Source organism: Rhineura floridana, chromosome 4, assembly GCF_030035675.1.
Source record: "Rhineura floridana isolate rRhiFlo1 chromosome 4, rRhiFlo1.hap2, whole genome shotgun sequence".
NCBI lineage: Eukaryota > Metazoa > Chordata > Lepidosauria > Squamata > Rhineuridae > Rhineura > Rhineura floridana.
In genome coordinates, this window is record NC_084483.1 from 15,149,927 (window position 1) to 15,159,393 (window position 9,467).

The following is a 9,467-nucleotide window of genomic DNA, read 5'->3' on the forward strand; positions in this document are numbered from 1 at the left end:
AAATTTCTCCCGGGCAGGGAGAAACGTAGAGATCAACCTCAAAAGCCTGTTTTCGTTGGGAGGACTGGATTTTATTAATTTATGAGAAAAGGTCCAGCCAGCAATGCCGGACGGACTTCCGAACAAGCTCTATCTGTTTAATGCGATACGTTTATCTTTTCTTCAAAGAGAAAACAGACTAACAGGCAAGCACCCTTCTTTCTATTATTTTTTTTACTTGGTTTAAATTGTTGCAGCAAAAAGAGATTTGTCAAATGAATCAGCTTTAAAGAACTTCTGGATGAGCTATAACTCTTCTCTGTTATTCACAAAATTAACAGCTTATCTCTGTTTCTATTGCAAAAAGCTGTCCTGGAAGTGCATTCTAAAGATATAAACAGAAGAGGGATTTCTATTCCGAGGAACATTATATTGTCTGGGACTATTCTCTTTTTGGTCTATTTTATTTTGACGAATCTGCTTCTTCACGACGCCACTAACTGTTTTGATGCTGGGAGCTAAATTTGTTTTGTATTTTTGAACATAGAGAGATAAGGCAGGTTGCTCTGTTTATACTGTGATGTCATCAAGCCTGGAATATTAACCCAATTGTTGCTGAAATAAGAAGTGGTTCTTCTTTATTTTTGTTTTGTTTTGTTTTCGTGGTTTTAAAAATGGCAATCAAGAAAGTGGCTGAGAATCTGGAAGTAATTATGTTTCAGAAAATAATGGATGAGATTGAGATAACGAAACAAACCCTGTGACAGGGCAGTAAGGAGCTGAAAATTGAACTGAGCAAAATGACGCAGGAGCTTAAAGAAATAGGGGATCCTGTGAGAGAGGAGAATGAGATCAGAGATGAGAAAAGAAAAAATAAAGGGAAGATACAAGCCCTGGAGATTGGAACAAATGTGGAATTGGAAAAAGATCTGGAGTTTATGGATATTAGAAATAAAATCTACTGTTTGGAATTTAACGTTATCTCTGAAGAAATTAATGAAGATATTAGAGATAAAGTTATCAATGGCTTGGATAATCTTCTGGACTGGAATGACGTGATGGAGCTTGATATAGAGAAAATCTATGGAATTAACTGCAGCCATGTGACAATGGAAAAACAAGAGATGAGCCAGTGCATTTTGTAAAAAAGAAGAACAGAGATATGACTTTACAACAATATTTCAGCAACTTATTCAGAATTGATGGGAAGAAAATATTTGGGATAGAGGAAATTCCCATCAGACTCTTATTATATGACTATGGTTATGACAGCAAGATTATTATGGAATACTGATAATGGAAGATTGGACACTGAAATTACTGGACTTAACAGGACTATTGAAGATGGAAGATGGAATTAATATGGATAATGGAATAATGGCTATTGAAATTATTGGACCTAACAGATTTTGATGAGATGGATTAATCGATATGTTTATTTGGACTATGGTTATGACAATAAGATTATTATTATTAACGAGATGGATTAATCGACATGTTTATTAGGAGAAAAATTGATAGATATATTTCTTAAAGAATTGAAACCTCTCTTTGACTTTTTGTGGAAAGAATAAAGTAATGTTTATGAGATTTGATGATTAATTAAGATAACTACTGGAGGAAAGTGATTTTATAATATAATTTAAGAGACAGGATTGTTATATATTGTAGACCTATAACTGATTTGATCTGCGACAAATGGGAAGTCAACATTTTATTTTTTGTTTAATCATTTTTGTTTTGTTTTGTTTTTTGTCTTTGAATGTTTTATGATTTTGTTTTGTATGTTTTATGAAAATTTGAATAAAAATTATTGTAAAAAAAAAAGGTATGATGTGAACGTGACCATATATTTTTGGTGTTTCTAATTTCTTACATTAAATTATTTCCCCCTAATTGGAGTCATGCTGGCTTTAAATTGCTGTGTTTGTGCTGGTTTCTGGATGGTTTGATGTGCTGCACAGGGGCGTCACTACCGGCGTGCGTAGGGTGCGGCCCGCACCTGGGTGTCACCATGAGGGGGGTGATACCCAGAGCCACCCCGCGCCTTTGCCCGGCAAGGCTGCACCAACTCCTCCTCGGAGGCGGGCGGGCGGGCGAGACCGGGAGCAGCATCGGCGGGGCGAGGGAGGTGCGCTGGCATTCCCAGGCCTTCTCCGGCTGGGTGCCCCTCCGGCGCGCACCCTCCCAGGGGCTTGGACGGGGTGGATGGCCTCGAGTGTGTGCGCATGCGTGCGCGCATGCAAGCCCAGCCGCCTCGTCCATGCCCCTGGGAGGGCGCGCACCAGAGGTCCGCACACACCCCCGCACTCCCTCTAGTGATGCTGCTGGTGCTGCATTGTATTATTTACAATTGGTTTTTATTTATTTATTTTTAAATGACTATTTGTATTTTGAATAATGTTTCAAATCACTCAGACAACTATATTAATGGGTAGTGTAGCAATGGTGATGATAATGATGGTGATGGAAGAGAGAGTAGGCAAAATGGGAGGCTGCGCCCCTTTCTACTCGGAGTCCCTGACAGATCCCTGTCAAGTATCTGTCAAAGACCTCCTTTGACTTCTTAGAAGCTCCTGTGCAGCAATCATGAATGTATTTGCAACTGCTGTAGCTGTCACTACTGATCTGAAGCAGATCTTGAATGCAAAATTAATTTCTAGTGTTAGTACTCATTGTCTTTTGAAGTGTCATTTAAGTACCATAATGAGGCTTTGCAGGATGAGAGAATTCTTCCATTGGCTAGATGGCATACATAATACATCTGTCAATCTGGTGCTTACTCCCTCTGAGCTTAGGCATGTTATAGAAACAATTGTTTAAAACTACACATTATGTTAAAGGTAAAGGATTATTCATAGTCATTGTAGATTTCATTAGTTCTAGGGTGGGGGATCATGTATGATATTTTGTCTTGAAAACATCCATATGTGAAATAATTGTCTAAATAGCTGTGCAGGTTTTCTTTTCTTAAATAATATCTACTGAATGATATAAGCCCCTCCCCTATTAAATATTACAGAAAAAAAATATGTGCATCTTTGTGACATTTGGGCATGTTTGTGGCATAGCGTTTAGGAAGAGAAGGAAACGTGGCAGAAAATCCTGACTTTCTCAAGGGAGATAGAGAAATATCCCTGGATTTCAAACATCCAGAGCTTCTTCATAGCTACAATATTGTGCAAAGACAGATTGAGAGTGAAATCCTCAGCTGGAATCCTGCTATTCTGACAGATGGGATTTAACACTGTTTAACATGAAGCCTTGCTGGGGCTGAATCAAGTGTTACAGCTATGTAGCCTATTGCTATGTGAGTCTATTCAAAAGACATTCCCAGTGAATTCAGTGGGACACACTCCCAAGTAGCAGCATGATCCTATGCATGTCTACTCAGAGGTAAGCCCCACTGAGTTCAATGGGACTCATTTCCATGTGCACAGGATTGCAGTGGTACTGGGACTTACTGAGACTGTCACAATGAAGCAAGAACTATGCCAAGTAACCATACATGACAGGGTTGCCAGGTTCAATCCCTGAGACTGATCCTGTATCTTTAGGAGAAGAGAAAGTCAGCCGAGTGCAGTGTTCTTGCAACCCTGTAATGGGAAAGACCACAAGGTGGAATTCTCCCTCCCCCCTGCACAACTTTTAAAGATACAAAAGACCTCTTGGAGGCTGGGCCTGGCAACCAAGCGGTCTTTTGTATCTTTAAAATTTGTGCAGGGGGAAGGGGAAATTCCACCTTGTGGTTTTTCCTATTACAGGGTTGCAAGAACCCAGGTTCAACCCTGGCTGACTTTCTTTTCTCCTAAAGATACAGATTCAGTCTCAGGGATTGAACCTGGCAACCCTAATACATTAAGTCTTCAGATAACACTCTTGACTACTTTATGCATTTTTGCTTCCTTGGTATCTTTCTTCTTTGGAGAGTCAACACAACATAAAATGAGATCTGGTGGCTCATCTAGTCCACTGCTTTCAACAAGGGACAGCTAGATTTCCCCCCCACACATTGTTTTATAAACCTATATCATTTAGTCAACTTATTTTCTGAACTGAAAAAGCCTGAAGTGCTTTAGCTCCAACTGTTCCATAATGTTGATTGCCATTCTCTGCACCTTTCTCTGATCAAGTGAGGACTGTAAATTAACTGGCTGATCTCTGCTTTTTGTTACAGACTGTGAGGCCCACCCAGTTTTTCTTTGAGAGTTCCAATATCTATGAGAAATTGTTTGTGGTGCACATTTTAAAGGAGAACTTGCCCCAGTCTAACCATCAGAGGATAAAGCTGCAATCCAATATATGCTTATCCAGGAGTAAGTCCCTTTGGATTCTATGGGACTTGTGTCCAAGTAGACAAGTATGTTTTTTTTAAAAAAAAGAAATTCCATAACTATGTTCATAATAAAGTTCTGGAGCAAGATTCTTTCCAGTCACATTCATATGGACTGTGTCCCTGCCATGATCAGTAGTTTCTTGTACATTCCATGGAGGGTATCAGCTATATGCAGCCAATCATTCTTTTGAGTTCTGCAAGAGATCCTATGGGATGTTCCTTTTTAGAAAAAGAAGCAATGTATAAAAGTCAGGAACAACATGTTACAAAACTTTTTTAAAATTAAGCTTACTATCACATACAAACATAACCAGACTTTAAAAAAACACACACCCTGATATCAGGTCAGAGAATGCATTCGTGTGAAATCCTCAGTGAGTGTGTGAGTTATGTGACTTCGCAAGTCAGTCGGAGCAGGAAAGAAAATGAACGCTGGTCCCCTTAATATAAAAATGGAACAGTCACTAGGTATGGGGTGGGGGGGGAGAGAAATTCCATTCAGTTCCTATTTAAAGGTGGACCTACTAATTCACACTTTCCAAAACAGTTTGCAAACCAAAGCACAGCCATGCACAGTGCTGGGCAAAGTGTGCCTACAAATGTATACCAGTGAAAATAACATATAAAAGTGCATTATATTAGGGGAAATTGTTTTGCAAAAAATGCATCTTAGGCAAAAATTTATATTAGGCAGAATTGCACACAAACATGTGTACGAGGAGAAATTCGCACTAAAATGCAGAAAGGACTTAACTTTTTTTTTTGCCAACTGAAGTGAAAATGTATAGAACTGAACTTGAATGAAAAATGGGGAGAAACAGATATTGACAGGTTTGCCCATCTCTAACATTCACCTATGCACTATGCAAAGTTACCTTATTCCTTCCTGTGTATTTGATTAAGCCCAAAGCTGCTCTAGACAGCTTGGGCCTGAGTGGAAGAAGAGTGTTTGGGCACAGGCTGTTAACATAGGAATACACATTGTCAGACCATTGTCCATCTAGTTCAGAATTATCTACACTGACTGGCAGCAGCTTTCCCGGTTTTCAGGCAGGGATCTCACCCAGCTCTACCTGAAAATCATGGGGACTGAACCTGGGACCTTCTGCATGCAAGGCATAGAACAGTAGAATTGGAAGGGGCCTATAAGGCCATCAAGTCCAACCCCCTGCTCAATGCAGGAATCCAAGTTAAAGCATACCTGAGAGGTGGCTGTCCAGCTGTCTCTGGAATGCCTGCATTGCGGAGAACCCACCACCTCCCTAGGCAATTGGTTCCATTGTTGTACCACCCTGCTACTGATCAACAGCTTAACCTTTCCCTCTGCAGTCTTTTCCAGACTCAATAATCACCCTTCCCAACCTGCTTTGTCAAGTGTGCAAGGAAAGGTATGAGGCTTTTCCATAACCCCCTCCCCCACAGATGAAAAAGCAGATCAGGGAGGGTGATTTTGAGCTAAAGAACAACAGAAGGGGAAAGACAGCCGGGGCAATCCTACACATATTTACACAGAAGTTCAATAAGGTTTGCTCATTCACAATCCTAGTAAGTGTCTTTAAAACTGAAGTCTTCAGCAGCTTCCCCCCCTTCTCACACCAAGATGCTGCCTGCTGAGGGCTGATATGCGCTTTTCAAAAGATATAGATATACTGTGGAGGAAAGAATCACAGAACTCCCTGTAACATGTTGCTTGAGCCATAGCATCATGTAATTAAAGCTGTCTTAATTAATCTGCCATGGGCTGCAATTTCACAGCCAATATTGCGCATGCGGTCGCAATGGTCTCCTCCTGGGCCTAGCATCGGTTTGGTGTTGAGGGAGGAGGGGGCAATATTAGCTCAGTTACAAGCACTGATATCCCTACACTTCCCAGGGCTTGATCCCCAAGTATGGCTGTCAGTGCAGAAGTAATGGATGCCAGCGCTGCACAGCTGTACCCAAGATGCTGCTTTCTGGAAATCTCCATTCCATCCATCTTAGTGAAGGTTCTTTGGAGTCCCGGGTGTTGCCAGCTCCCCAGCCTTCAGTACTGCTACTGCTGTAGCAATGTTGCATTTGTGTCACATGTGCTGAACGCAAAGATGCAGAACCTGAAATGGAAAGGAAACCAGTAAGAAAATGCTGGAGGGATGGGAGAGGAATTTGGCTCAGTTCACGTTTTAATGAAACTCCCTAATTCACACTTCCTGAAACAATACGTGAATTGAAACACCCCATCCTTCAAAATTCACACTTTTCAGAATTTTGCAGAGCAATTCTGCAACCAAATAATGAGTATTTTAGGGGAAAGTTTACCTAAAAATGCATACATTGACAGAAGTAACATACAAAAATGCAGTATATTAAGGAAAATGTCTTGCAAAAAAGTTTATATCTGAAGAAATGCACACGAAAATAGTGGTAAATGTTTGTGAGAACCTTTTTTTTTTAAAAAAAAAAAACCACAAACTGATGTAGAATTTCAGACAGCTGAATTGAAGGTAGGAAAAATGAGAAACTGAGAAAGGAGAATTGAGAAAGGAGAAGGAATGAAATGGAGATATTCATTCATCCCTAGGCGCACCCAGCCACACTGTATTTTATGTGCCAAGAGCCACAGTCCAACACAGAGACATGGTTGAACTAATTACATTTCTGCGGACTTGAGCAGGAGTAAACTTAAACGTTGTTGCAAAATATTTCTAGATCTGGACTCCACTTTTCATTCTAGGGATCCCCAAGGCCATTACAACATCAAGTTAGCAACATGAGTTACTTGGTTGTGTTGGAGAATTTTGTTTTTCTCCTGTGGGTTCTTTTGCTGCGGGTCCTTGAATAAAATTTTTGAAGACACAGGCTTGCAGCAAAAAGGTAGGCCTTTTTGGATGACAAGTGTACACTTGGTCAGTTTCCCTCCTAGTGAATGGAGAACTGCAACTAGGCGCTGTTTGCCTGGGGTTTTTATACATTTCAGGACAAAGACTTTAGCATCTACCTATCAGGATTTAACACATCAGAATGACATAGACATGACAGTATTACGCAGGTATTACACAGGCATTTGCATAAGCATTGCATAGGCACTGTACTTCTCTGCATCGTGTTCTAGTGAATTTGGCAATGTTCAGTACTTTACATGAATGTACATTTTCACAGTGAGCTAAGCATTCCATCTAGTGAGCAAGCAATTTAGTTACGCATTTTATTACTGCAATTCTTTCTTTCTACATCTCAGGGATACTGAGATGTTCTGCACAGTGTTATCTATTATTCTGAGTACAAATAGTGCCAAACAAACCAGTACAGTAAAGGGAGACAGCTGCAAGAAGAAAAAGATCTGGCTTCCTACTAAACTATTAAAATGTTATGAACTTTTATAGCTTTATGAAAGAATATATTTTGCTTATTGTTTATGTATATTGAATTCCCCATTAGCCATACATGTATGTATATATGAAATTCCCCATCAGTTGTAAGGTTAGCCTGCTCTGTGGTTTTAGCTGCTCATTTTTAAACTTGGTGTTTTTAATAGTTTGTTATTCGGTGTGGTTTGTTGTTACATTTTATGTGATTTTTATATCCTGTGTTTTGTACCCTCTTCTGGGATCTATGAGATAAAGGGTGGATTATAAATGTTATTAATAAAGTAATAAACAAATAAAACACTACAGAGGCAGTTGGGCCTTACACTGTGCTACATTTGTCAAGCGGCTTAGGTGACAAGTCAGAAGTTGACTTGAGCCCATGTATTAGGTCATAATACATTTCTTAGTCTTCAAGGTGCCACAAGACTGTTGTTTCTGCTGCATAATTTTTTAATTATTTTTTTAAATAAATAAATTAATGTATCTTTAAAAATGTGCAATCTTTACAAGCTCTGGCATTATATTAACATAAACTCCCACATACATATCTCTTCACTTCAGTTATTAGCAGTTCACTTTTATATTACGTATTTTAACTATATTTAATTTTGCTCATTTTAACAACAATGGCCAATAGATGGCGCTATTGTTATATTTAAATATTTCAGTGAGCGATGGGATCTGTTGCATATTTAAATAAGAAATTTGGCTTAAAAACACATTGGATCTATATGTCTTGCAAGAATAGCTATAGTAAGTATTAATCAATTAGAACATACAAATCATTTATTTGTTTTTTCTTTGGTGTGGTTGTTACAGGGTATTAAATTATAACAATTGTTTTCTTTATTTATTAAGTTTATACCAGGGTTGAAGAACCTGTGACCTTCCAGAAGTTGTTGTACTGCACAACTCTGACCATTGGCCATGGTTTTTTAAGTATGTGAAAGAATGAGCACTCTTCACATATCTCTAGCCACAGCCTTTTAAAAAGAGAAAGCTCAAGCCGGTGTGCAAGGCAAGTTATGCTGGGGATGCAAAGGAAGAATCTTCCTTTGATCATCCTTTGCAGTGCTCTCCTGATTCTTCCTTTGCAACCAAAATTCCTTTGCAACCAGAATTCCTTTGCAACCAGTGCTTTTGAAACCTGGCAGCTTTGTCGGTCACTGTGCTGTGCAACAGAAAAATGCTCCAAATTAAAAACAGTGTTGTATAGCGCCTGTAAAGGAAGGAAGAATGAGGGGCACAGTAGGAGTGTGCTTCCAATTCTGTTTCCTTAGCCTCAGCTTGAAATATAGTATTTCATTATATTGATCATCATATGATGTCAGGTCCAGGAAAGGTGGGTGTGGCTTACCCAAACTATCCTGGCAAACCAACCTCCAAGGCCTGGTGAGCCTAATTCGGCCTGGGAGGTGAAGGATCCCTGCCTCTGCTTCAGACCTTTTGAATGCTTCCAGTTATGGAAGAGGAAGGAAAATGTCTCTCTAGACTCCCTGAAGTGACTGGCTGGCAATCGCTCCAAGAAGAATCCCTCTCCAAATTCAGAGGGACCATCATGGTCTTTTTCAGCAGAATACACCAAAAAATTCAAAGATGCACATTTCTGGTCCATTTATTTATTTTTATTTATTTATAAAAGTATCTACCACTCTCTCATAAAATATCAGGGTAGTGTCTGTTCTAATAATGCAGCATTTTCTTTTCAAAATCAGAATATGACATGTTTTTGAGAAAGAAAGAAAGAAAGAAAGAAAGAAAGAAAGAAAGAAAGAAAGAATTTCCCTTGTGGGGAAAATTATTGGACG